The sequence below is a fragment of the Marmota monax genome, unplaced genomic scaffold (assembly GCF_021218885.2).
Source record: "Marmota monax isolate L192 unplaced genomic scaffold, Marmota_monax_Labrador192_F-V1.1 WCK01_AAM20220418_F8-fsc00296, whole genome shotgun sequence".
Lineage (NCBI taxonomy): Eukaryota > Metazoa > Chordata > Mammalia > Rodentia > Sciuridae > Marmota > Marmota monax.
The window spans coordinates 1-24,884 of record NW_026694723.1 but is presented as its reverse complement, the minus strand read 5'-3'; the positions used below and the strand labels follow the sequence as shown (position 1 = coordinate 24,884).

The following is a 24,884-nucleotide window of genomic DNA, read 5'->3' as shown; positions in this document are numbered from 1 at the left end:
AATCCTAAAGATCATGCTTTGACTGCCTTACCAGGTTTTAAAATGTCCCATGTCCAAAAGAAAAATCACAAGATTAAAAGTCTAACCAATGGCCTTTGATTGGTCTTATTTTAAACAGTTCATAGAAATTCATTATAAGAAAAGGCACAGTAGAAAACACAAAAAGGGCAAATCTGAATGGCTAATCCATAGAAAGGACATACTGTACCAACTGCTAATTACTATATGGTGACAAGTGTCAATGCACTCATTAGTTAAAAAAAAAAAGCAACTGAAAGAGTGGGATCCTTTTTTTTTTCTTTTCTTTTTTTAAAGATGGTTTTTTTGGGGGCTGGGGATGTGGCTCAAGCAGTAGCGCGCTCGCCTGGCTTGCATGCAGCCCGGGTTCGATCCTCAGCACCACATACAAACAAAGATGTTGTGTCCGCCGAAAACTAAAAAATAAAATAAAAAAAAAAAAGATGGGTTTTCATTATTACCCACGCTGGCCTTGAACGCCTGGGTTCAAGTGATCTTCCTGCCTCATCCTCTCCAGTAGCTGGAACTATGGGCATGTCTGCACTAGGCTTGGATACCATTTTTATTTGTCAAATTAGTAAAGATGGATTTACTACCTAGTGACAGTCAAGACTGGTCTGGTGAACTTGCACATGTACTATGCCTCGTTTTCTGTGTCACCATACTTAAAAATGCCCACACTGGGGCTGGGATTGCAGCTCAGAGGTAGAGCACTGGCCCAGCACATGTGAAGCCCTGGGTTCAATCCTCAGCACCACACAAAAATAAATAAATAAATAAACAAACAAATAGAATAAAGGCATCGTGTCCAACTACAACTAAAAAATAAAAGTCCACACTGTTTGCCCCAGAAATGCTGTGTCTAGGAATCAAGCCTTATTAGACAAATATGAACTAAGACTTTTGTCAAAGTATTATTTATAATATCAGAACTTCTGAAGACAACCAGAATGTTGACTAAATCACCTATATTCACCTACTACTTTCTAGAAGCTAAGCATTTCCTTTAAAAATGGGCAAGCCTGGGCTGGGGTTGTGGCTCAGTGGTAGAGCACTCGCTTAGCATGTGTCAGGTACTGGGTTTGATGCTTAGTGCCACATAAAAATAATAAAATTATTGTGTCCATCTAGAACTAAAGATATTTTGTTTTTAAAAAATGGGCAAGCAAATGTAGCTGGGGTTGTGGCTCAAGCGGTAGTGTGCTCGCCTGGCATGCATGCGGCCCGGGTTCGATCCTCAGCACCACATACAAACAAAGATGTTGTGTCTGCCGAAAACTAAAAAAAAATATTTAAATATTAAAAAATGGGCAAGCCTTGGGGATGTGTTTTAGTGGTAGAGTGCTTACCTAGCATGTGGGAACCTTGGGTTCCATCCCTAGCACCACAGAAAAGTGAAGTGGGGCAGGGTAAGGTGGGGGACTTAAAGAGTAGTGTTTTAATTTTGGGGAAATTTCTAATAGAATCAAGAGTTTTTAAATTGTACATGAAGGCTGATCCTCAATTATGTAAATAAATACAAATATATATATATATATATATATATATATATATATACACACACACACACAACACACACACATATGTAGTTTATGTAGTTCATATATAGGAAAATATAAAAAGAAAATGCATCCAGTGTTAATAACAGTGGTTAATCTTTGTTTTGTTTCTTTTTGTTTGTTTGTTTGTTTGTTTAATTAGTTACACATGACAGTACAATGACCTTGACATATCATACATTTGAATCAGATGGGATATAATATCTCATTTTTCTGAGTATACAGGTTGCAGAATCACATTGGTCATGCATTCACATATATACACACAGTAATAATAATAATGTCTGTTTCATTCTACTATCCTTCCTATCTCCCCAATCCCTCCCCTCCCTTCCCATCACTTCTCTCTACCTAATCTAGGGTAATGCTATTCTTTTTTTTTTTTCTCACATCATTCATGTTTTGTTTCTTTTTAACATTTGTCTATATTTTTACAATGAACATTATACTTGAAAAACAAAAGGTAGGTTGTTTTTAAGAGGTGATGATGATGCTTTTTTAAAATATATTTTTTAGTTATACCTGGACACACAATATCTTTATTTTGTTTATGTATTTTTTATGTGGTGCTGAGAATCGAACCCAGTGCCTCACATGTTCGAGGCAAGCGCTCTGCCAATGAGCCCCAGCCCCAGCTATAAAAGGTACTTATAAAAGGTATTCATGATAGCAGAATTTTTGAGGTACTGAATTAACTATCAGTCATCTCCTGGACAGCTTTATCTGTTTCCTTTTGTCAAAAGAAGGCTTTTTGCCCAATTTAGATTCTAGGGAGCTGGGTTTGTTTTTCCCTCCTTAGGGGATTATTAGCATTACTGGGTTCGAGAGGTTCAGGCAACTCCCTCACCCAAAGCGCTGGTCACCAGAAACCTTGTCACTTTAGTATTTCTGTTCCCAGGTGATAGTCTCTCTGGGTTGATGGGGAGGGTCCTTGCCTTAGAGAACATAAAGCATGCAGGGTTGTGGACATATGGGGAGGTGTGCACACCTAACTGTGACCCACTGTCCTCAGTTCTCCGGCTCCTGCCAGTTGCTCCCATCCACATTCTCACTCCTGCTTCTCTGAAAGCATGCCTTCACCCTTGATTCTTCACCCTGCATCCCTTTTCCTGATCTTGAAATGATCCCTTCAGCTTTAAGAAGTGGGCCTGGTGTCCTGACCAGGCCAGGGACAGTGGATGGACAGGGCATCACCATATATCATGAAAACACTGTAGAAGGGGAGGAGAGCAGTGAGGGCAACTGACTCAGGGAGGACTTCCTGGAGGAGGTGGCAACTGAAGATAAATAGGAGAACAGAGGCAGGCCACCCCAGAGAGAGGAACAGCCTGTGCAAGGCAAGCGGGCATGATCCACTCCTTGTTGAGTCTGGAGTCCGCCACACAATGCTTGGGATATAATAACTGCTCAATAAATGTGTACCTGAGTGTGGTCAATGGTGTTGCAGAAAGAAGATATTAGAACTGCAAAGGGCCTCCCCTGCTTGCAATCCAAGCTTGGATTTAGGAGTTTTCCTGTTAGGCAGAAGGGGGCAGTAGAGGAAAAGGCCAGAAGCAGGAGTTTATGATAGTAGGAGGTGAGACCCAGGCAGGAGGTTGATTCCTAAACCTTGAGGAACCCACAGGTGAATGCCCTTCCAGAAAGCCACTCTCACGGGTAATTTCTGCAGCTGATGATAGGATCTGGAGCCCACTTTGGGTAGAATTAGTAAAGTTTTCACCATTTCTTCTAAGAATCCTGGAAGGAAATTTAGCAAGCAGCTAATCCTGCTTCTGATAGTTGGAGAAGGTTCTGGGTGGGCACCCTTCCTGACATGAAGTCCTGCAGCAGAGGAAGGATGAGGTCCCAAGATGTCCTGCTACATGCACCCTGCTGCCCCCAGTCTAGTCAGGGTCCCCAGCACCCACAAGCAGAGCTGGCTGTGTCTCTGAGCAATGCCCCCCCCCCCTCCAGACCGAGGTCTATTTTGAGACAGGTGAAGAAGGAAACGAAGTTCACACCACCTTCTTCCCCTCCAAAGCGAAAATTATTCATGGTTTAAAAAACATAACAAAACTCAGAGGGTTGTGAGCAGGAAGAACTGTGAATCCTGCCCCATTTCCCTGACAAGATAGATGCTGAAGTCAAAACCTATGGATGAATACAGAAATGCACCCTCTTCTACACTAGTCCAAAGCCACTCCATACTGACACAAGAAGAACCACCACATGCCAGCCACACCTGGCACTGGCACAAACATTTTCTTATTAAATGCCTGCAGTATGACCTCTGCAAAGTAAGGAACTATAATCCTCCCTTTCCAGACAAGGAAACTGAGGCTTAGAGAAGCTAACTTGTCCAGAACCCCAGAGTTTGAAGAGTAGCAGACTTTGGTGCATTGCTCAGCTGTTTTGGATTCTAAAACCCATAACCTTTCATTAAACTTACACATGATATTTAAACTATTCATTTACTGTGGCTGTTGTGCTGCCCTAAGCTATCTGCAACAGGATGGCTAAAACAAAAGAAATTTATTCTTTCACAGTTCTGGGGCCAGAAGGCTGAAATGCAAATGTTATTGCAGAGGCTCTCAGGAGATTCTTTTCCTGGCTCCTCCAGCTTCTGGTGGCTTCCAAACTTCAATCTCTGCCCCCACTCCTCGCATTACCCTCTTTTTGTGTTAAGTCTGTCTCTGATCCTTCTTTTCTAAGGATACATGTGATTGCATTTAGGGTCTTCTCCTCAACAACCCAGGATAATCTCCCATTGCCAGATCCTCAATCAGATCTCCAAAGATCCTTTTCCAATTAGGGTGACATTTACAGACCCTGGGGTTTAGGACATAGGTATCGTGTGCAAAGGTGCTCATTGGCTGGCTTTCTAAATACCTGTCCTTGCTCCTCAGAATACACTAAGAAGTTTATTTTGCACCTAGAAAAAATAAAATGTTTATAATTGCTACCAAAAGAGAGAAGGGAAATGCAGTGCCAAGGAGCAGCTCTCTGTTGGGTCATCACCTCGAGGTTTTCCAGCTCTCATTTAGCATGACTGCCATCCCTTCCCACATCTACCAGGACACTTAATTTACAGAGAGCCACGTAGCCTGCCCCGGAAGGCTGCCACTGGGTAATAAGCCCAGCACTGGTGATCCTTTTAGTGCCTCCTTGGACTTCATCACACAAAAACCTGTGGCCAGCATCTCATCTTAAAGGGTAGGCTGATTGACACCCCATAACAGCAGTTCAGGATGAAATCTGACACCTGTTGGATTTAACAGCTGTCCCATCCCCAGGATTGTGGTTAGGATCAAACTGAAATTTCCTGGAAATCCTTATCTTTTCCCCATATTTTCACTGGTGCAGTATAGTTATACACAATGGTGGGACATGTTGTTAAAGACTCATACGTGCATGCAATATAGTAATATAATTTGGCCAATATCACTCCAGAGCACCCCAGCTCGGCAGGCTCTGTGCTGGGAGCAGGTTGGGCAGAGCAGAGAAGAAGTTCTTACCTGATGGTCGTTGTTTCGGCAAGGGAACCTAGAGAAGTGCCTTACTTCCTTTTGCTTCTCTAACACCTCGCCGCAAACACAGTGGCCTGAAAACCACATTTGTTATCTTACAGCTCTGGAGGCCGGAAGTCAGAGCATCTGTCCCCCTGGGCTGAAGTCCAGGGGTCTGCAGGGTTGGCTCCTTCTGGAGTCTCTAGGGGAGAATCTTATTCCTTGACTTTTTCAACTTCTAGAGGCCACCTACATTCTTTGGTTGGGACCTTGAATCATTTTAACCTTTCTGTTTTCACACCTCCTAGTATTAACCCTGAGCTTACTGTGCTGTGGTTGCATCATGATTATTTGGGGCCTACCTACATTATCCAGGATTATCTCCCCTTCCCCAGTTCACTTGATCATCTTGGCAAAGTCCCTTTTGACATGTGAGGTTACACATTCTCAGGTTCTAGGGATTGGGCTGTGGTCATCTGGGAGGGCCATTAGTGAGCCTACCCTAAGAAGTCAGAAACGTACCATCTGAAGTTCCAGTACAGATCTGCCTGGTGCCCAGGCCCCTTCTCCATTGCCAACTCTCCCATCCCCCAGGACAAGAAGGACTTTGTGGACATGCGGGTGAAGAGGCTCCTGAAGGCAGGTGTCATCTCCGCTCTCTCCTGCATGGTGAGAGCAGACAGTGCCATCCTCACTGACCAGACCAAGGAGCTACTGGCCAGGTGCCACTGCAGGGGGCCAGGGGCTGGGCCCGAGGGGACTGGAGGGCAGGAGGCTGGACAGGGAGATGGAAATGGTGGGGGCCTACATGAGGGACTGAGTGAGCCACTGGGTGTCCTAGAGACTGAAGGGGACCAACAATGAAAATGACATGATGGGGCAGATGTGACAGGGGGAAGCTTGTGTCAGAAGGTGTTCATTCTGGTTGCCTTGTTCCCAGAGATCAAAGGCACAAAGTGCAGCCTACTGGGCATGATCAGGTCCAGTGCAACAGGTGCCCTGTGGGGAGGCACAGCTGGTAGGGACATGAACAATGGCACCCAAGCAGCCAGACTGGAGGGCCAGGGCTCGGCAGCCAGGAAGGCCTGGTGGAGGTGACAGCTGAGCCCTGATGGAAGAAAAGGAGCCACCGTAATGCGGGGGAGGGAAAGGCTTCAGGCCTGGAAACAGCATCTGCAGAGACACCAAGGACAGAGGAGATTTCTCTAGAGCATGGAGGCCCAGGAGGGAATTTTGCTCACAGGGAATTAGGAGACCAAGGAGGTGGAGTTTCTCTTGGGTGGCGAGGGGCACCAAGGAGCCCCTGGCAGTGCCCATAAGCAGGAGTGGGGTGGCTCTTTGCAGCCTTGCTTGGCCTCACTTTCTTCCGTGCCACTTAACATCATCACAGCGTCTTCCCAAGGTGGCTCATCGTGCATTGTGGGGCAGGAGCACACGGGGTGCACTCTCTGGGCTTTCCCTGTTCACCCTGGGGCTTCCTGGGCTCTGGCTGCTGGTCTGCGATGGGAGAGGCTGCTGGCAGTTCAAATGCTCTCCTTTATCCTTGGCCCTGCAGGGTGTTCCTGGCGCTGTGTGACAACCCAAAGGACCGAGGCACCATTGTGGCTCAAGGTGGTGGCAAGGTAATGGGTCAGGATAAAGTCTTTGCTTTCCTAGAAGGTGATCTGCTTCACAGGAGCATACAGACTGCATGTGTGTGTGTGTGTGTACTTGTGTGGGTGTGCTCATGTACCCCTAACCTGGCCCAAGAATCCTGCATCCCCAACTCAACCCAACCTCCTCGAATACGGCAACTCAGTTATTTGCACTGTTTGTGCTCATGGCCCCAAACCAATTTCTGCTTGATTGGCTGGTGCCATGGATGTCCTTTGGAATGTCTTTATCTTCCTTGCTATTGGAAGGAAGCCTGGTACAAAGATGGAGACTGTGGACTTTCCTGTAGACTAGAGTTGATTCTTGCTGTGTTACCTGGGGCAGATGCTTACTCTCACTGAGCCACAATTTCTTCATCTGTAAAATGGAGGCAGGACCCACACACTCACATTTCAGAATGTCACCAGGATTGCATAAAATACATGTAAAGCGCACCATAGGTGCTCAATAAGTGTCTGCTGTTATGATTAGGCATGGCTTAGACAGTAAGGAATCCATTTATTTTTTCTCCAAAAATTGAAGGAACCTGTGGATGGGTGGGCAGAAGTGGAGTTGAAGACCTTGATGATTGGGACCCAGGGGAGTGAATCTATGGCTGAGTAGTTGCTTTCCATGATGCTCAAGCGCTGATTATGTTGCAGAGTCTCCGTGAACCTTTGATGGGACAGAGAGACAGCAGCTGGGGTGGGAAGATAGAAGAGGACTCTGGATCTGTGGCCTAGGTGACTGTGCCCTTTCTTGCAGGCCCTGATCCCACTGGCTTTGGAGGGCACGGATATGGGCAAGGTGAAGGCGGCCCATGGGCAAGGTGAAGGCGGCCCATGCTCTGGCCAAGATCTCAGCTGTCTCTAACCAGGACATCGCCTTCCCTGGCGAGCAGGTGGGTATTTGGGATGAGTGGGGTGGGGCAGTGGGAAAGTGCTTTGGAAATTTAAGGCTGGCCACCTATAAAAGTAGAGAATGGAGGGAGATGTGGCCCTTGCCCCACCTGATCCGTGACCACTCCCCACAGGTCTGTGAGGTGGTGCGGCCCCTTGTGGGTCTCCTGGACACGCAGAGGGACGGGCTGCAGAACTATGAGGCTCTCCTGGGCCTCACAAACCTGTCTGGGCGGAGTGACAAACTCCGGTGAGTGGGGTGGGGTGGAAAGGGCAGGGGTGGGGAGAGGTGCCCCAAAAAGTTGGGTTGGAATTTCACAGGTCATGTGCTCAAGCTGCTGTACTCAGAGGACAGCATCAGAGGCACTGGGTAGAAACCACAGCGGGAGGGGTTTGAGTGGGAGGAAGGAAAGACCACACAGAGACTGTGCGAAGCCCAAGGACTAGCAAAAGGGATCTCAATAGTGGGGTGGCGTGTAGTTCTAGGAGGGTATTTTCCCAAGAGGGGGCTTTTCCCCAAGTCCAGGTGGGTGGAGTCTGTCCAGTCTGGCTCATACCACTGCCCAGAGCCCAAGAGCCCAGATGGCTTTCTCTGGAATCCAGAGTCCCCTTCAGAGAGGAGTGTGAGGGTGAGGTAGGAGGCTGCTTCCAGGCTGGGCTCCCAGAGCAGCCAGAGATCCCTCTCCAGCTTGCCCCACAGGGTCAAGGTCCAGAGGAGGCCAGTAGCTCCACCCTTGCCCCCTCACCAGCAGGCTGGACCCACCTAGCCCCGCCCACTGCCTGCTGTGAGGACTGCAACCTTTGTTTAAAGTACTCACTTATTTTCCTTGGATGAGTTCCCTGAGTCAGCACAACTCCTGCTCAAGGGCCCAGAAGGACTGGTGGGTGGTCCTGGGGGAGGAAAGGCAGGCGGCAAGCGGTGGGCACTGATGAGGCGACTGCGATGGAGACTGCCCAACTTCCCAGCTTCTGTGGTCTTGGGCAGCACAGCAGCATCTTTGGGATGGAATCACTGAAGAGGCCTCATGGAGTGGTAGCATCTGGTGGCAGCAGCAGCAACATGTAGCTGCTTCAGGCGTAGGGCATCAGGCGAGGGAGGTCCGGAGTTGAGAGTTGGCATGGGGGTGGCAACAGCTGAGGTGTTGGCATCCAGCTGCAGTTTGGGAGATCCCTTGCTGCATACTCACAGCGGTGGTGGCAGCAGAAGAGTCCAGAAGCTGCTGTGGTGACAACAGAGGGATGTTGCCATGATCATTTCTGTCCTGCAGTGCCACAGGAGTCTGACTGCAGTGGGTGAAGTGGGCATCCAGTGCTGAGTATCGCTGTCTTGCGTCCATGATGGAGTCTGGTGGTGGCAGCAGCAACATGCAGCTTCATCTGGGAGCCGGCATGGGGCACTGGAGTCAGGCATCATGGCGGGGGGTGAAGGGCATTGACGTTGGGCCCTTGGTGGGCAGCATCATAGTCCAGCTGGGGTTTGGGAGTTTGGTTGCTGCACGGTGGCGGCAGCACCAGTAGAGTCTGGAAACGGGGCTGAGGACACAGAGGCGTCCAGTGGTGAGCATCTTCATCCTGCTGGGGTAACAGGAATCCTGCTGCAGTGGCATCTGGCGACCATGTGGGGAGTCCGGTGGCTACAGTGAAGAGCTCCAGGCTGGTGGCGGCAGCGAGGGCGCAGGGCAGTGAGCCTCAGAGTGGAAGGGCGACGAGAGGCTGGAATGGCCTCTGCAGTGGCTGTTCCAGGCCCTGGGTCTTGGTCCTGGCTGATCGGCCTGTTCAGGAAGCAGCACGAGGGGGGTGGCAATACCCAGGCAGCTGCTGAGGACCTTAGGCTGCCCACACCTGCCTCGCCTGGCACTGGCCATGAGCCCACCGGGTGGCTGCTCGCCCCATCCCCGATGTGGCCTCTGCAGGGGAACTAGGCCATCTGCCAGGTGGGGCAGCCTTGGGAGAGGACCCCCACCTTCCTCAGAGACATCCCACCTGGGCTGTGGGGGGAGAGAGCAGAGGAACTAGGACCTCTTCATCCTCAAAGTGCATTTCTGATTGGAAGCATTTCCTCTCAGAACTGGAACAGGACAAGGATGCCCTCTCTCACCTTCTACTCTACATAGTCCCTGATACTCTAGCCAGAGTTTAAACTATACTGCTGTTTAAACTCCACTACAGCTTAGACTACACGACAGAGCTGTAGATGAAAGAAATTAAAGGGATAGGAATAGGGGAAGAAGAACTCAAACTATCCCTATTTGCTGATGACATGATTCTACACATAGAGGATCCAAAAAATACTCCACCAGAAAACTTCTAATATTAACAAATTCAGCAATGTCACAAGATATGAAATCAATATTCATAAATCAAATGCATTTCTATCTATTAGTGATGAACCCTCTGAAAGAGAAATTAGGAAAACTATCCCATTCACAATAGCCTCAAAAATGAAATATTTGGGTATAAATTTAACAAAAGAGATGAAAGACCTATACAATGAAAACTAAAGAAAGAAATTGAAAAGACTTTCAAAGATGGCGGACCAGAGGGAAGCAGCATCTGTGTTGCTCTGTGATCCAGATCTCTCCTAGTAGGAATTCTGCATCTCTTGAGAGTGTTAGAGGCCCCTTTACAGCTTCTCTCTACAGAAATGACCAGCGCTGTGACCTCGCGCAGGACTCAGGGCCTCAGTGTCCGAGCAGGACCCAAAGCCAAAGTTGCAGTTCACTTAAGACTTGGCCAGCGCCTTAGCAGAACCACCTACCAACACATCTGCAGAAGGCCGAGACTCACTCCACTCCCATGCAGGTCACTCAGCTGCTACCTCCCCACAGCACAAGGCCATCAGTTCCCCTGACATCACCAGACACCCGGCTCTGGAAGCACACCCACTACATCTTGGAAAGCATTCCTTGCCATTTTGAGGTGGGCGTGGCTATCGGATCCCTCCCCTTTTGAGCAGGTACCTGATTCCAATTCCTCCCTCATGGAATTAATATTGTCAAAATGGCCACACTATCATAAACCTTATACAGATTTAATGTGATTCCAATTAAAATCCCAATAACATTCCTCATAGAAATAGAAAAAGTAATCATGAAATTCATTTGGAAAAATAGACACAGAGAAATCCTTATTGACAAAGCAATCCTTAGCAAAAAGAGTGAAGTAGGAGACATCACAATATCAAACCTTAAACTACTACAGATCTGTAGTAACAAAAACGGCATGCTATTGGCACCAAAATACACATGTAGACCAATGGTACAAAATAGAAGATACAGAGAAAAACCCACATAAATGTAGTTATCTCATTCTTGACAAAGGTGCCGAAAACATACATTAGCTAAAGGATAGCCTCTTCAACAATGGTGCTGGGGAAACTGTAAATCCATATGTAGCAGACTGAAATTAAACCACGATCTCTCACCTTGCACAAACACTCAAAGTAGATCAAGGACCTAGGAATTAGACCAGAGACCCTGTACTTAAGAAATAAAATCAAGAATTAATAATGGGATGGATTCAAACTTAAAAGCTTCTTCTCAGCAAAGGAAACAATAATATGAAGAGAGAGCTCACAGAGTGGGAGAACATCTTTACTACACGCACATTAGATAAAACACTAATTTCCAGGATATATAAAAAACTCAAAAACATCAACATCCAAAGAATAAATACCCCAATCAATAAATGGGCTAAGGAAATGGGCAGACACTTCACAGAAGAAGATACACAGTCGATCAACAAATATATGAAAATATGTTCAACTTCACCAGAAATTAGAGAAATGCAAATCAAAACTACTCTAAGACAATCTTACTCCAGCCAGAATGGCAGTTAACAAGAATACAAGCAACTGCCGCAGTCTGGCGGCAGTTATGTAAATGAAAAAAGCTAATCCTCAAAAACAACAGGCTGAATGTTCTCCCTGATAAGTGGATGCTGATCCATAATGAGGGGGGCAAGGGAAGAATGGAGGAACTTGGGGCAAAGGGGAAGGATAGGAGGGACAGGCATGGGGTAGGAAAGAGGGTGGAATGAGAGGGATATCATTACCCTAGGTACATGCAGGACTGCACATATGGTGCAACTCTACATCGTGTTCTACCAGAGAAATGAAAAGCTGTGCTCCATTTCTGTACAATGAACCAAAGTGAATTCTGCTGTTATGTACAACTAATTACAGCTAATTAATTTTTTTAAAGTACATTTCTGTGTCTAAGGGTGGCAGAAGACCAAGACCAAGGACAGCACGTCTTGGGGTTCCCTCTGCCATCTATGCCCTCCACCCTTGTCCCGCCCCAGGGATGCGTTTTGAGGGGGAGGATTTGTAGCCCCACCCCCCACTGCCTCTGCTCTCAGTGGCCACAGCCCAGGAGAGATGTCGCTGGGGAGGGTGGGTGTCCTCTTTAAAGGCTGCCCCGGCTGGCAGCGGGCCTACTTCCCCCGCAGAGGCCGCAACCCAGGGAGGGGCAGGGCGAACCCGGGGTGGGGCGAGCTGCCACCCGGGGGGCTCAGTGCCGGTGCCAGGCGCCGCCTGCGTGCTCAGCATAAGGTCCTCAGAGGCTGTGTGGGTACCGCCGCCTGCCGTGTCCTGCTTCCTGAGCAGGCAGGCCCTGCCAGGAGCAAGACAAGTGGCCTGGGGCAGCCACAGCACAGGGCACCCCATCCTCTGGTCGCCCTCTGACTCTGAGGCCCGCTGCCCTACGCTGTCGCTGTCGCCACAGCCAGCGCTCCACACTGTGGCCACTGGAGTCCCGACCTGGCCACCAGAAATGCTGCCAACACCTCCACTGCACTGGAAGCAGACTCCCGCCACCGCCAATGGATGAGGATGCTCCTATTTGGACGCCTATTTCCATGCAGCCACCGATTCAACTGGACTCCCCAAAGGGCCTTAGGGCGCCTAGGCTCCCTGATGAACGACCTGCCCGCAGAGGGATGCCGCTGGTTGCTGGGAACCTCCAATGTGGAACCCTAATGTGGAACGTTGAGGGTGGCTGCTCTTCACTTCCACACTGCAACTGGACTCCTCCACAGGTGGCGCCTACACCTCCAGGCTTGGGGAGGGTGTGGGCACCCCATTTTATCTGTGCCACCTGTTCATCCTGCCAGGGGATTAATTCACTAATTGGCTTTAGGCTCTCATAACAGGATCATTTCCCCTCTAAACCTTCTTGCATTGTCTCACCCATGAGCTTTTGGGGGACACCGAGAAACTCAACCATATCGCGTCTTCATCAGATAGCTTAGCAAGATCTTCTTCATGACTTGCTGTAGCTTCTACATCAGCAATTGCTGCTTCACCCTGCACTTGTCTTATATGGAGATGGGCCGCTTGCTTCGAACATCATGAACCAAATTCTGCCACCTTCAGACTTCTTCTGGAGCTTTCTCCCTTCTCTTGGCATCAGAAAAATCTAATGTTTTGGCCTTATCTGGATGCGGTTTTGGCTTAAGGGAACGTGGCTTGTTTCACCTGTTCTCCAGACTATGAAAACTTTATCCCTATCAGCTGTTTTGCTTTCTTATCATTCACCTATGCCCTGGAGCAGCACTTTAATTTTCTTTATGAACATTTCCCTTGCATTCTCATTGGGACTAATTATTCAAGAGGCACAGCTTTTTTTTTTCTTTTCTTTCTTTCTTTCTTCTTTTAATAGTTTTAGATCAACAGCATGCCTTTCTTTGTTTAGTTGTTTTTTTTTTTTTTTTTTTGTAGTGCTAAGGATTGAACTCAGTGCCTCATACATTCTAGGCAAGCACTCTGCCACTGAGCTACAGCCCAGCCCAAGGCACAGCTTTCTATTTGGAATGCAAAACTTGGAACTCTTCCTTTTATTCCAACTGTTCAGTCCATTACAGAGTAATTAACTGGTCTAACTTCAATATTGTTAGACCAGTTAATTACTCTGGTGAGTCATGATCTGTGGAGCAATAAGAAGACACAGATTAAGTTTGCTGTCTTATATGAACAGGGTTTGTAGTGTCACATGACATCTAACCCAGTTAACGTCACAGAACACAGTAGGGGATAAAATGCCCTGAAATCCTCACCACCCTTTAGGCAGTCATCTCGGCTCCATGCACAGGGGCCCCACAGGACCCCTGTGCTCTAAGGGGGCTCTCCATCTTCAGCTACTCAGTGCTGGGGGTGGCACAGCCTGGTGAATGGATTGAGCACTATTGTGTCAACATAAATGTTTGTTACTAAAATACTTACAATGCCATCCCAGACATTTAAAAAAAACCACCATCACAAAAAATAAAATAGACAGTTTTAGTGGGAGGAGGCGGATAGCTGTGGTGGGGCATCTGGCACAATGCGCAGGTGCTCACACGTGGGAGGTGCCCTCAAGGACTTTAGAACTAGGGCAGCGAGAAAACATTCTAGGAGAAGTGGAGGCTTCTGGTCTAATCGTTTCTTGACCCCCTGCCTCTGGCATTTGTGTGTGTGTGAATTTTATGTAGCTGCCAGGGAAGATGGCTGACTTTGAAAGAATGGGATGGCAGCTTGGGTCACCACCTGTACCAACTGGAAGATAATGATGTAAAGGGCCTCTCCTTCAGCTGGAACCTCCCAAGGCCCCCTGCATGGGGAGCTTCCCAGAGAGTGTCCAAGCAGGTCACATGCAGCAGAGCAAAGGGGGCAAAACTGTGAGGCACATGTGTGGGTAGGATTCTCCCCTCACTTTCTGTCCAGTCTCTATACAAAAAAAACATGGGCAATCCAGGCTGGGATTGGCTGTGCTGGAGAGGGATCCTCACAGGGCCTGGCTCTGAGGCTCCAGCCACGCCTCTCTTCCTTGGGTACCCAGAATCCCACCACAGCTTGCTTTGTTCCTTCTACAGAGTAAGCCCCAGACCTCTGTCCTCTGCTGGGAAACAACAGGGTAGACCCTGAGGTCTGCCCAGCCATCCTCTACAACAGCCCCCCAAGTGACCACTCTGGAGACAGCAGCCCTCCCTCTTGGCCCAAAGACCACTCACTTCTTGTCTTGAAGGTACTCCTCCTCAACATATGGCTGGAGGCGTCCATACCTAGAGAATACCAGGAGGCTGTGACCTCTAATATCCTGTGTCCCTCATCTGTCGAGATGCCTGGTGGACTTGACTAACTTACTGACAATAACGGGAGCTCAGGAGGGCTGGGAGAGTTTGTCTGCACTGATTCCTAAATGATAGGCCAAGTGCCTGCCAAAGGTAGGTGCTTCATATATATTTGAGCCATGAATGAACCCACCCACCTGCTGCCTGGCTACCTCAGGGCCAGGACCCTCTCAGTTGACCCCAGGGGTCCCTGTTCTGTCTACAGGCAGGTTGGAACCCTCCCAGATGCAACCCACAGACTCCTTCCCAAATGTGGAAACTGCTTTTCCTGAGGCCTCAGAAGAGTGAGGTCTGAGGCAGAGAACTTCCTCTCAGGGAGGGGACAGGCCCCCAGGGAAAGGCCAGAGCCATCGCCAGCCTGTGTCCCAGGACCACTCTGAGGCAAACACTCCTAGGGCTCATCCTACTTGGATTTCTAAACACCCAGGCAGAGTTCTCCTCTGAAAAACCCTACTTTCCTCAGAGCTGACGGAGGTTCAGAGTGATGCCCGGCATTCCCAACACCAGGCCAGGAGATGGCCATGGGCCAGGGCTTGGAGGTCATACACACCTTTTACCCAGCAGCTCCAGAGCCTTCTGGGTACTGGCCAAATCTTGGTACAAATACAAAACCCCATGGACATAGGGGGTGTTCCCCTGCTGCAGGGCAGGCACCAGGCCGTCCTCGAGCTCCCAGAGAAGTACTGTGAGGGTTTCCACAAGACAGGACACATCCACTGATGAGCCTTGGTCATCTTCTCCCTAGGATGGGCAATCAAAGAGGGACATTTCAACAGGAAAACGGTAGCCATTTGCAAAAGGAATCACTGCCATACGTCAGGGGAAATCAAAATATTTTCCCTCCATATTCTCAGGAGACATCACACACACACACACACACACACACACACACACACACACACAAACCTGGTGAGATCTGGCACTTTTGAAAGGGGAATCTGAATGTGGGTTAAACTATGGACACCTGTGGTGCCCTGTCCTGTCTCACTTCTGGTCTCCTTGGGAAAAATTGCCAGAGTCGTTGGGACACAGCGCTGACCCAGCACCTCCACACTCAGGAAAAGCCCTGAGGCTTAAGCACCCACAGATCTGTAGACAACAAGAACTCATGGCTCTGGGCTTGCTGTCTCAACACCAGTGAGCAGACTGGGACTGTTTGTGGACTGTGAGTGCCTAGCTACCAGGGTTCCAAGTTCTGTGAGTTCCATGGCCAAGGAAGTGAGGTCACTGTCTCAGGAAGTCCTTTGCTGAGTCCCTTTCTTACACAAGATGGTTCCAATGGCCCACTGGGCTGCAGTCTTCCCATGACATAGGCACAGGTGGACCCAGTTACACCAACACACCCTGGATCAGGCCCTCAGACAGGCCCGGGTGGAGCCAGCTCCCTTGGTTTGGGGAGACAGAGCTTGGTTGAGACCCTTCCCCTTCTTGTGGGTATGTGTGTGGCCCTGAGGAAGTCATTGTGCCTTGCAGGGCCTCCATAGCTTCTCAACATGTTCCCAGGGGTCATTCTAGCATCTGCTTTAGAGGTTGTCATCAGGGACATGTGCCCACACATACATGGACTCCCTGAGAAACCCTAATCCAGGAGTCATGCGTCTCTAATGCACAAATATACAGATAACATGACATAGGAAGTTAAGGGACAAAGGATGACATCCAACTTTACCATGACCTGAGTCCCACAGTGACAGAGGGAAAGTCAGCTCCTCTCTTGGCCATGGTCCCCACTCTGCACCACTGGAGGGTTATTTTCAGAGATAGCCTCCCCTTTGCCATAGAATTCTAATTCCTGTGCGAAATCAAATTGCCCCAATGTCTCTTCCGATCGTATGATGGGGTACACTACAGGGGATTTCAAACACCACAGCATCCTGTGCCCAAAGCCTGTAGCTCCCTCCTCTCTCAGTGGATCCACATCAGCATCTGGTTTCTAAGAAACAGAAATCAACAAGCCTCATGGGGTATCACTTCCAAGTTTGAGTCACGGGAAGTCTAACTTAGTCTGGCTCCACAGGCCCACAGCAGAGGGCACTGCTGAAATTCCAGAGGTTTGTGGGGAAAGTTGGTGGGGCAGCAGGCAGAGACCTGAGGACCCCATGAAATGGCAAGGAGCTGGCATTTCTGTGCCTCTGTTTCTACACGCCTCCCATAGGTGAAAATGCTAGGGCTAAAAAATTCACTGATGCACAAAACATATAAGAAGCAAGGATGGTGTGGAATGGCCAAGAATTTCTTCCATAGCATGGCCACGACCACGGAAACGGACTTCTCTATCTCCATGTCTTTAGGGAAAGGCAAAGCCACTCGCTTTTGTTTTGTGTGCAGTTTAAAGCAACAGTTTCCTCCTATTCTTCCAACTAAACTTTGGAGGCAAGATCCCAGTAGTATGAACAAAGAAGCATCTCAGAGGCAATAGTACTCAATAGCTGAGGCTACTGGAGCAGAGAGAAAGACAGACAATTCAGCTTTGAGGTCTGGAAAGGGAATAGGAGACCAGTCCCTGCAGGGGACACTCACAAACCGAATGCATGTTCACTGAGCGCCCTGTGCTCACTGTTGAATGGAACATGAGGAGCTGATGTCTTTCCATCTCCTAAGGAACTTCCAGATTTAGCTAGCCATCCCAGGAGACTCAGGACCATCATCCTTGTGCACACAGAGCTAAGTGGCTGCTCATTACCTTCCCACCAAAGGTGAGAGGCAGGTGATGCTAAGTTCTTTGAACTGATACTGAATTGAAAAATATTTTAATCGTATATGCTCTCCTGAAAATACCAGTAAATTCACCAGCTTCAAATTACTATAAGAAAGAACTAAAGGGGAGAAGATATGTTAAGCAAAGATATGACAAGAATTCAACTTCCAAATGACCTAAATGCACTTGCAGCTTCTGTGCTATTTCAAGTTGCTTATAATACATAGCAGGTTTCATATGTGCTGATGGTGCCTTACAGGCTCCTGGCCTAACAGGAGAGGCTTTCCTCACACTAGAGCAGCTTCATCAAGCATCTGGATTTACACAGCTGCAAATTTTGAAAAGTAACACTAAATGATATCTCTCAAGATAAAGATGTCTGCTCAAAAACAAATATTAAAACTAGATAAAATTCTACTAGAATACAAAAATGTAGAAACTACGATGACATAACAAAATATTTATTAAACTCTAAGCATGTTATTTATTGACCCCCAAACAAATATTCCTATAGCATTTCTAAAAGACATCATCCTTATTCTTCCTTGAATTGCTTCTATCCATCAGAAAGATGTCATGTTCTTAAGGCTGGTTGATTTATTCCCTTCAAATGTGAATAAAAACCCAAATCTCAAAATTCCACAAAACCATTTATAAGAAGGGAAAATGTCCTTCATCCAATTCACAATGCAGCTGAAAAAAATCCCAATAAAACCAGAAACAGCCTATGAGAAGGTTTCATAAGAATTGCAATTAGCTATACAATGATATACAGAAACCAGTTTTTTAAACACTTGAAAGTGCTCCTCAGCCACATCAGAAGCAACTAAGATATTTATTTACCACCTATTAACTCAATTTCCACAAGGAAAAAAAAAATCTTCCTCATGCTAAACACAATAGATGAAGGAAATGCAGTGTCAAAGAACAGCTCTCTTTGGTCATCAGCTCTGCGCTTCCCAGTTCACACTGAGGTTGACTTTCATCTTGCTCACATGGACCAGGACACTTAATTAACACACAGTCAGGGAGCCTGCCCTAGAAGGCTACTACTCCCCAGAGACTAGTACATGTGCTCCTTTGGCTTTCCTGACACTAACAGGTTATGAACATCCTTTCTTCTTAAAGAATAGGCTGATGGGGCTGGGGTTTGGGTCAGTGGTAGAGTGCTTGCCTAGCATGTGTGAGGCACTGGGCTCAATTTTCAGCAGCACATATAAATAAATAAAATAAAGGTCCATTGACAACTAAAAAACAATATCAAAAAAAAAAAAAAAAGAATAGGCTGGTGAACACAGCACATCAGCTGTTTCATGTGAGTACTGATATCTATTAGTTGTTGATAGCTGTCCCATTCCCAGGGTTACCTGCTATTAAAAGGCAAGCTCACTGGGGAAGCACTGAGGACTCCTATCATAGCCTCCTGCTGAAAACCTCTATTGAACTCCTGCTTCAATCCTAAGCCTGCTGCTTCCCCAAACACAAGTCTATTGCATGATTTTACAAAGAGGGGGAACTGATGGAAATCACTGAGGGGCTGGAACACCTGAAGAAGGTCAGCCTGGCAAGTGACTAGGTCCTCTTCCAGTCTGACCTCTTTGGAACAATTTGGAAGAAAATGATTTCTAGACAAGTCACTTGATAACAAATTTATAGTTTCATATTTGAAAGCACCACCAACGAAAGCTTTAGTTACCAGTCAAGACATGCAGTTCATGGGTGTGTCATTATGAGAAGTAACCAAGAAAAGGGTTGTGGCTGAACTCGGACCATAGAGAACCCTCAGTGATCCACAGTGGCATTGGGCAGGGGGAGAGGTAGGGTCAATATGGGTAAATTCAATGCTCAGGACAATATTAAGAAGACTGTTAGATTAATTCAAACTATAATCCCCAGCCCTTTACAATAACAAACCATCCATTTAAGATCCACTCTCCCTCCTCCTGGCCATTTCCTAACAAAAGTACTAAGAGGCTCAGATCTGGCCAAAATGAAAGGCCCAGCAGGGCTTGGAGGCACACACCCGTAGTCCAAGCATTGGGGAAGATGGGACAGGAAAATATGGAGTTCAAAACTAGCCTCAGCAAACTAGAGAGGTCCGAAGCAACTTAGCTAGACTCTGTCTCTAAATAAACATATTTAAAAAAAAAAGTCTGAGGATGTGTCTTAGTGGTTAAGAACCCCAGGTTCAATATCTGGTATAAAAATAAATAAATGAATGACTCATCAAATTTTCAGTCCTCCGGATGGTTCTGTATTTTCAGCAGTGCCCATCAGGAACCATGGCGATGAGGTTACCTTCTAGAAAGCCAATCACATTATATATTCCCACATCCAATACTGCTCAAAAACCTGTTCCCCTGGTTTGGATTCATCTCAATGAAATGCCTGACTGTGCCAGCAATGCTCCTGTGCAACGACTGTGAAGCACTTGACAACTACTACACTCAAGGCAGGCAAGGCTGGCATCCTGCACCTTTGGGTTCAAAGGCTGGAGAGTCCAGGTTCTGGCAGGGACTGCCCTGGCTTATTCTCCTTTGTGGGACTTTCCAGGACTTGGGCACCATGGGTCCAGCTTAGGACCTGCTAAGACACCCTAGCTATGGGTGCTTCTAATTTTACTGCCATCTCCAAAGTCATCCGAAGCAGAAACCCCTACGATCAATGCAGGGGACCAACACCATTTCCAGAAAGGCCACCTGCACTTGAAAGTCCATGCTGTGGAATCACTGGCTTCTACGACTACAGACCTCCCTCCAGATGTGCTACTGGCCTTTGGAGCACTGAGCATCTGCTCCAAAAGAAGAGAAACTCCAAGCCCAGACAGCAAGCCTGGAGCATGAAAACCTGCAGCACCTCTAACCAGAATACCTCCAGTGACCAAGGGACAAAAGACAAGCAGCAAACATGAGCAGGGAGTCACCAATGCCCCTCCATTTAATGCTTGACACAAAGGCCACCCAAGCAGAAATCGAGGGGCCAGCACCACCCCAGAAAGACCAACTTGCATGACTATGCCCTTGGCAGTGTCCTCAGTGGAACCTGAGAGCAGAGAACCTGGGAGCAGCCTGTGAGTAATGAGCATCTCCTTTCTAAGAGGAGGGACCCTCGAGCACCAGACAGACCTATGAGGCAAGCTTGGGCCTGACTCTCTGTGGCCCCCACCACCAGAGTATTTCCATGGTGACCAAGTTACACAGGACAAACAGCAACCATGATCTTGGAGCCACCTAGGCCCCTCCTTTCAGTGCCATCCCCAAAGGGCCCACCCAAGCAGAAATGCCCAAGTTTGCCTCGGGGCACCAGCACCACCATGAGCAAGGCTGCATCTAGGTGCACATCTGTGCTGGCCTCTCAACCTGGCAGCTCAGCTGGACCAGCCACCAGACCATCCTCTTCCAGGTCAGGACCCACTCCTGTGGGGTCCAAGAGAAAACTCTTTTGCTAAGATGACATCCACCTTCTCCCACATGGGACCTGGTGGCAGACTGCTTAGATGCATAGCACAGGTCTCACCCTGACCTCTGTGATCCTGGGGCAAAGTGGAGGCTCAGAGACATGATGTCCCCTTCCCTCTCACTTCCTGGCAGCTTTGCCCTCAGAGTTGGGTAGCAGGAGCCTTTCATTTTACTTGGCTCTCTGGTCAGGCTCCTCACTACTACAGAGGCCCTGTCCTGGCTCTCTGGTTTCCTTGTTGTTTGAGCATCTGGGAGTTCTCTGTCCTTAGGCCATTTGCTTGGATGGGGAAATTTGAAATTGGCTTGTGGTCCAGATAATGAGAAGGGATATGAGGTGCACAGAGGAACCACAATGTTTGGAAGGTCTCCTTCATAATATGTAAGTATAGGAAATATTAAGCCCAGACTACTCACTAGAAAGAATTTTCACAGAGTGCTCTGCTTATAGCTATAAATCTGTGACCAAGAAAAAATTATTTTCCCACTCTAACAGAGCATGGCCTCTGTATGGGCCAGAATCAAGAGAAAAATGGCCTTTAAGGAGGTCACTGAATTATTAGTCTTATGCAAATAGAATTGTTTTGTCAAAGACCAGGAAAATGGGATGAAATACGTAATTTTTTTATTCTACATAAATAAGCCTGTTCTAGACTCCTGGTGGGAAGACCTCCAGAGGCCTCTGCCACCTGGTGGGGGAGAGTGGAGAGCCACAGGGTGGGGTGGGTGAGCTGAGCCAGTGAGGTGCATGGGCTGCAGTCCTCCAGGGACCCTCAGTTGACCTTCACAAGAGAATCACAGAGGACAGGGTGGCTGAATCAGGAAGGCTGGAGGGATTTTCAGGTAAGTTTAAAATAAATCTCACTGTGGGGAAGTGGGGCAAAGAGGAGGTGAGTCAGATGCCCCTTGGCTACCACTGGACAAAGGGGAGTGAGCAGAGGAAGGGTGTGCCACCCTGCCTGCCTCAAGGTCACCTGGGGTATGGAGCTCGGGGCAGAGGCCTTCACAGGCCCACATTCCCAGCTACCTAGACCACTGGACCTTGAACCCAGATTCCTGAAGGTGACAGGAGCCAGGGGCTCACCTCCTGCCAGGTACCATCCTGCATGTTCCAGCTGCTACCAGCAACTCAGGTTTCAAGCTCCAACCAGGTCATCACCCCCTTATAGAAGCTTCCTAGACTTTTTATACCCCAAGTGGGGACCATGTGGTGCCCCATCCATGTTCTACTAACACCTCTTCTTGTTACTTGTCACAAGAACCCAAACTGTCATTCAGTCGCTCAGTGTTTCTCCAGTGTCCCCTGCATGCCAAGTGAGATAGAAAGACATAAACTAATCCATGTGAATGAATAGACAGTGACAACCTGAGGCCAGTTCTCTACAGCAAAAATCCTTGGTCCTCTGAGAACAAATAACCAAAAACCAGGCCTGACAGGGTAGTAGAGAGGGCAGGGAGGGCTTCCTCAAGGGGGTGATGGCTCAAGATCTGAAATAGAAGTAGAAATTACTTCTCTGGGCCTCAGTTTCTCCAGCTCTAAAGCAGGGAGATCCTGTGTGTCACCCACCACTGCCCCTACAGAGCCGACCTGGAGTTCAAGTTAAGACAGATGTGGGGACAAGGTGCAGGGAAAAGAGCTACATGGAAATGGCCAGCAGCTTTGAGCATTTTGTCTTGTTATGGGCGAGGCAGGGAGGAGGTGAGAGCTGGGAGGGGTGGAATAGGGCCAGTGGAGGTGGTGAGAAGGGAGGGTTTGGGGAAGTTCAAGGCACAGACTCAAAGACAGTTGGAGGATGGAGCAGGGAGGGGTGGTGTCTCCCTGCCAGACCTGGCTCGTTCCATGGTGTGGCCCAACCTTCTTTTCCTTCTGAATCCTGTCCCCCTCCATCCCTGCACCCCCAGCTGCTCACAGGTCATTCCTCTGCCTGACCCACACACTCCTGCTGCCTGGCCTTGCTCATGCAGTCCCCTCACTCGATCCCCTCCCTCTCCTATTGGTCTCCCCCTCTGGACGAATTCCCCAGCCACACCCATCTCTTCATTCTTCTCTGAGCCCCCCACCCCAACTTGATGGGTCCCCCCCTTCCAAGCTCCCGGCATCAGGCCTCCCCTGCAGGGTTCTGCACATGAGGCTCTGGAGCCAGATTTCCAGAATTCCAGTCCCAGCTCTTCCAGGCAGGACCTTGACTAACTCATAATTCATGTCCTTTCCCAGAGCCTCACCTTTACCACCAGGGAAATGGGTGATATGATTCCCTCTGTAAATATATGCAGCCTGGTTCATGGAGGTATTGATGCTCCGAGGTGGAATTCAGGGTTCCTGTAAGGGGGCGCCTTTTGGCACTTAAAGGAGTGGCCCTCGTGGCTCCAAGAACAGAGTTGGTTTTCGTCCCCTGTAAAGTGACCACTATAGGGATGGTCTAGTTAGTGGCGCTGAATATGTCGAAGCCCCATTTACCCTGTAAATGCTGTCTCATGTTTCTCTTTCCTTTACTTGGGGAGGAGATGAACAGAACCCCAAAGACAGATATGAGATCCGGGAGCTAGTTTGGGCTCCCAGGTTCCTGGATTGCATGGGGACAAACTTACAAGTCAAGGTGGCCTTTCTGAAGGTGGTGATGGTTCCTCCCAGGAGAGCTTCAGGGGTTCTGCACGGTCAGGCTTTGGGGGACGGCATGAATTGCACAAACATCAGTGGTTGCTTACCCTGGTTTGTATTTTGCCTTCTCTCCCTTGGTCCTCATGGTGGTGCTCTGCCTAGGGGCAGGCCCTGGAGCTGTTCTATCCCAAACTTGCCCCATGGTGTTCTCTGGTTTGGGGGGGTCCCTCTACTTTTTTAGCAGATGCCCATTTCTGCCATGGGAGATGGAAGAACTGGGGACAAATCTGTCCTCCAAGTTGCAATTGAGGCAACTGACACTGGCAGCATTAAGGGGGATGAATCTTGGTTGTCCCATGCTGACTGGGGCTGCCTGTTCTTGGGACAAACACTGTTCACAGTCCCTGGCCTCTGAGTAGCAGCTGCAGAGGCTGATGGACTAGTTGATCCAGTGGACTTGCAGCCTGGCTGCCAGCAGAATGTGTGTGGGTGCTGGCACGGGCCCCCACGGTGGGATTTCTACGTCTGTCAGCACCAAGGGCTGAGTGGGTTGGGCTGCCCAGGCTGGGGGCCTGCTATCAATGGTGGGAATGGAGCTACCCCTGGACCTGGAGATCCCAGGTGTCCAAACTACTGACAGCTGGCAGAGGTGGGGGCTCTGGGCTTCTTCCTGTCAGAAACCCCAGGTGGGATGGTGGCTCCAGGGATGAGGGGCTTCTTCCCTCGGGGAGCGTGTTTAGGTACCTTTCAAGACGGCAGACTGAGGAATCAGACCAGAGACTCTGCGTCTAATAGAAGATAAAGTTGGTCCTCATCTTCATCTCGTGGGGGCAGGCCCCAAATTCCTTAATAAGACTCCTATAGCACAAGAGTTAAAACCAAGAATCAACAAATGGGACGAATTCAAACTGAAAAAGTTTTTTCTCAGCAAGAGAAATAATATGCGAGGTGAATAGGGAGCCTACATCCTGGGAACCAATTTTTACCCCTCAAACATCAGATAGAGCTCTAATCTCTAGAGTGTACAAAGAACTCAAAAAGTTAAACAACAAAAAAGCAGATAACCCAATCAACAAATGGCCCAAGGACTTGGACAGAAACTTCTCAGAAGAGGACACACCATCAATTAACAAATACATGAAAAAATGCTCACCATCTCTAGCAATCAGAGAAATGCAAATCAAAACCACCCTAAGATACCATCTCACTCCAGTCAGAAAGGCAGCCATTATGAAGTCAAACAACAATAAGTGCTGGCGAGGATGGGGGGGGGGGGGTAAGGTACACTCATACATTGCTGGTGGGACTGCAAATTGGTGCAGCCAATTTGGAAAGCAGTATGGAGATTCCTTGGAAAGCTGGGAATGGAACCACCATTTGACCCAGCTATTCTCCTTCTTGGATTATACCCAAAAGACCTAAGAAGAGCATA

General features: G+C 48.3%; 1 long non-coding RNA gene across 5 annotated transcripts in view; it reads right to left on the bottom strand.

Moving 5' to 3' along the window:
• Positions 1 to 24,869, bottom strand: part of LOC124078917 (uncharacterized) — a 31,395-nt gene extending 6,526 nt beyond the window's left edge. Inside the window, exons 1-7 of one of the 5 annotated variants that reach the window (XR_009224869.1) lie at positions 24,197 to 24,863; positions 23,443 to 23,514; positions 23,077 to 23,260; positions 15,251 to 15,441; positions 14,581 to 14,631; positions 8,412 to 13,517; positions 7,194 to 7,369 (exon numbers count right to left, since the gene is read on the bottom strand). This is a non-coding gene — a long non-coding RNA (uncharacterized LOC124078917). Of the gene's footprint in view, positions 1 to 5,584; positions 7,395 to 7,703; positions 7,822 to 8,411; positions 13,518 to 14,580; positions 14,632 to 15,250; positions 15,442 to 23,076; positions 23,261 to 23,442; positions 23,515 to 24,196 lie in introns of those variants that run through there. The other 4 variants (XR_009224872.1, XR_009224870.1, XR_006847101.2 and 1 more) reach the window with 4 other exon arrangements.
• Positions 24,870 to 24,884: the final 15 nt, after the last annotated feature.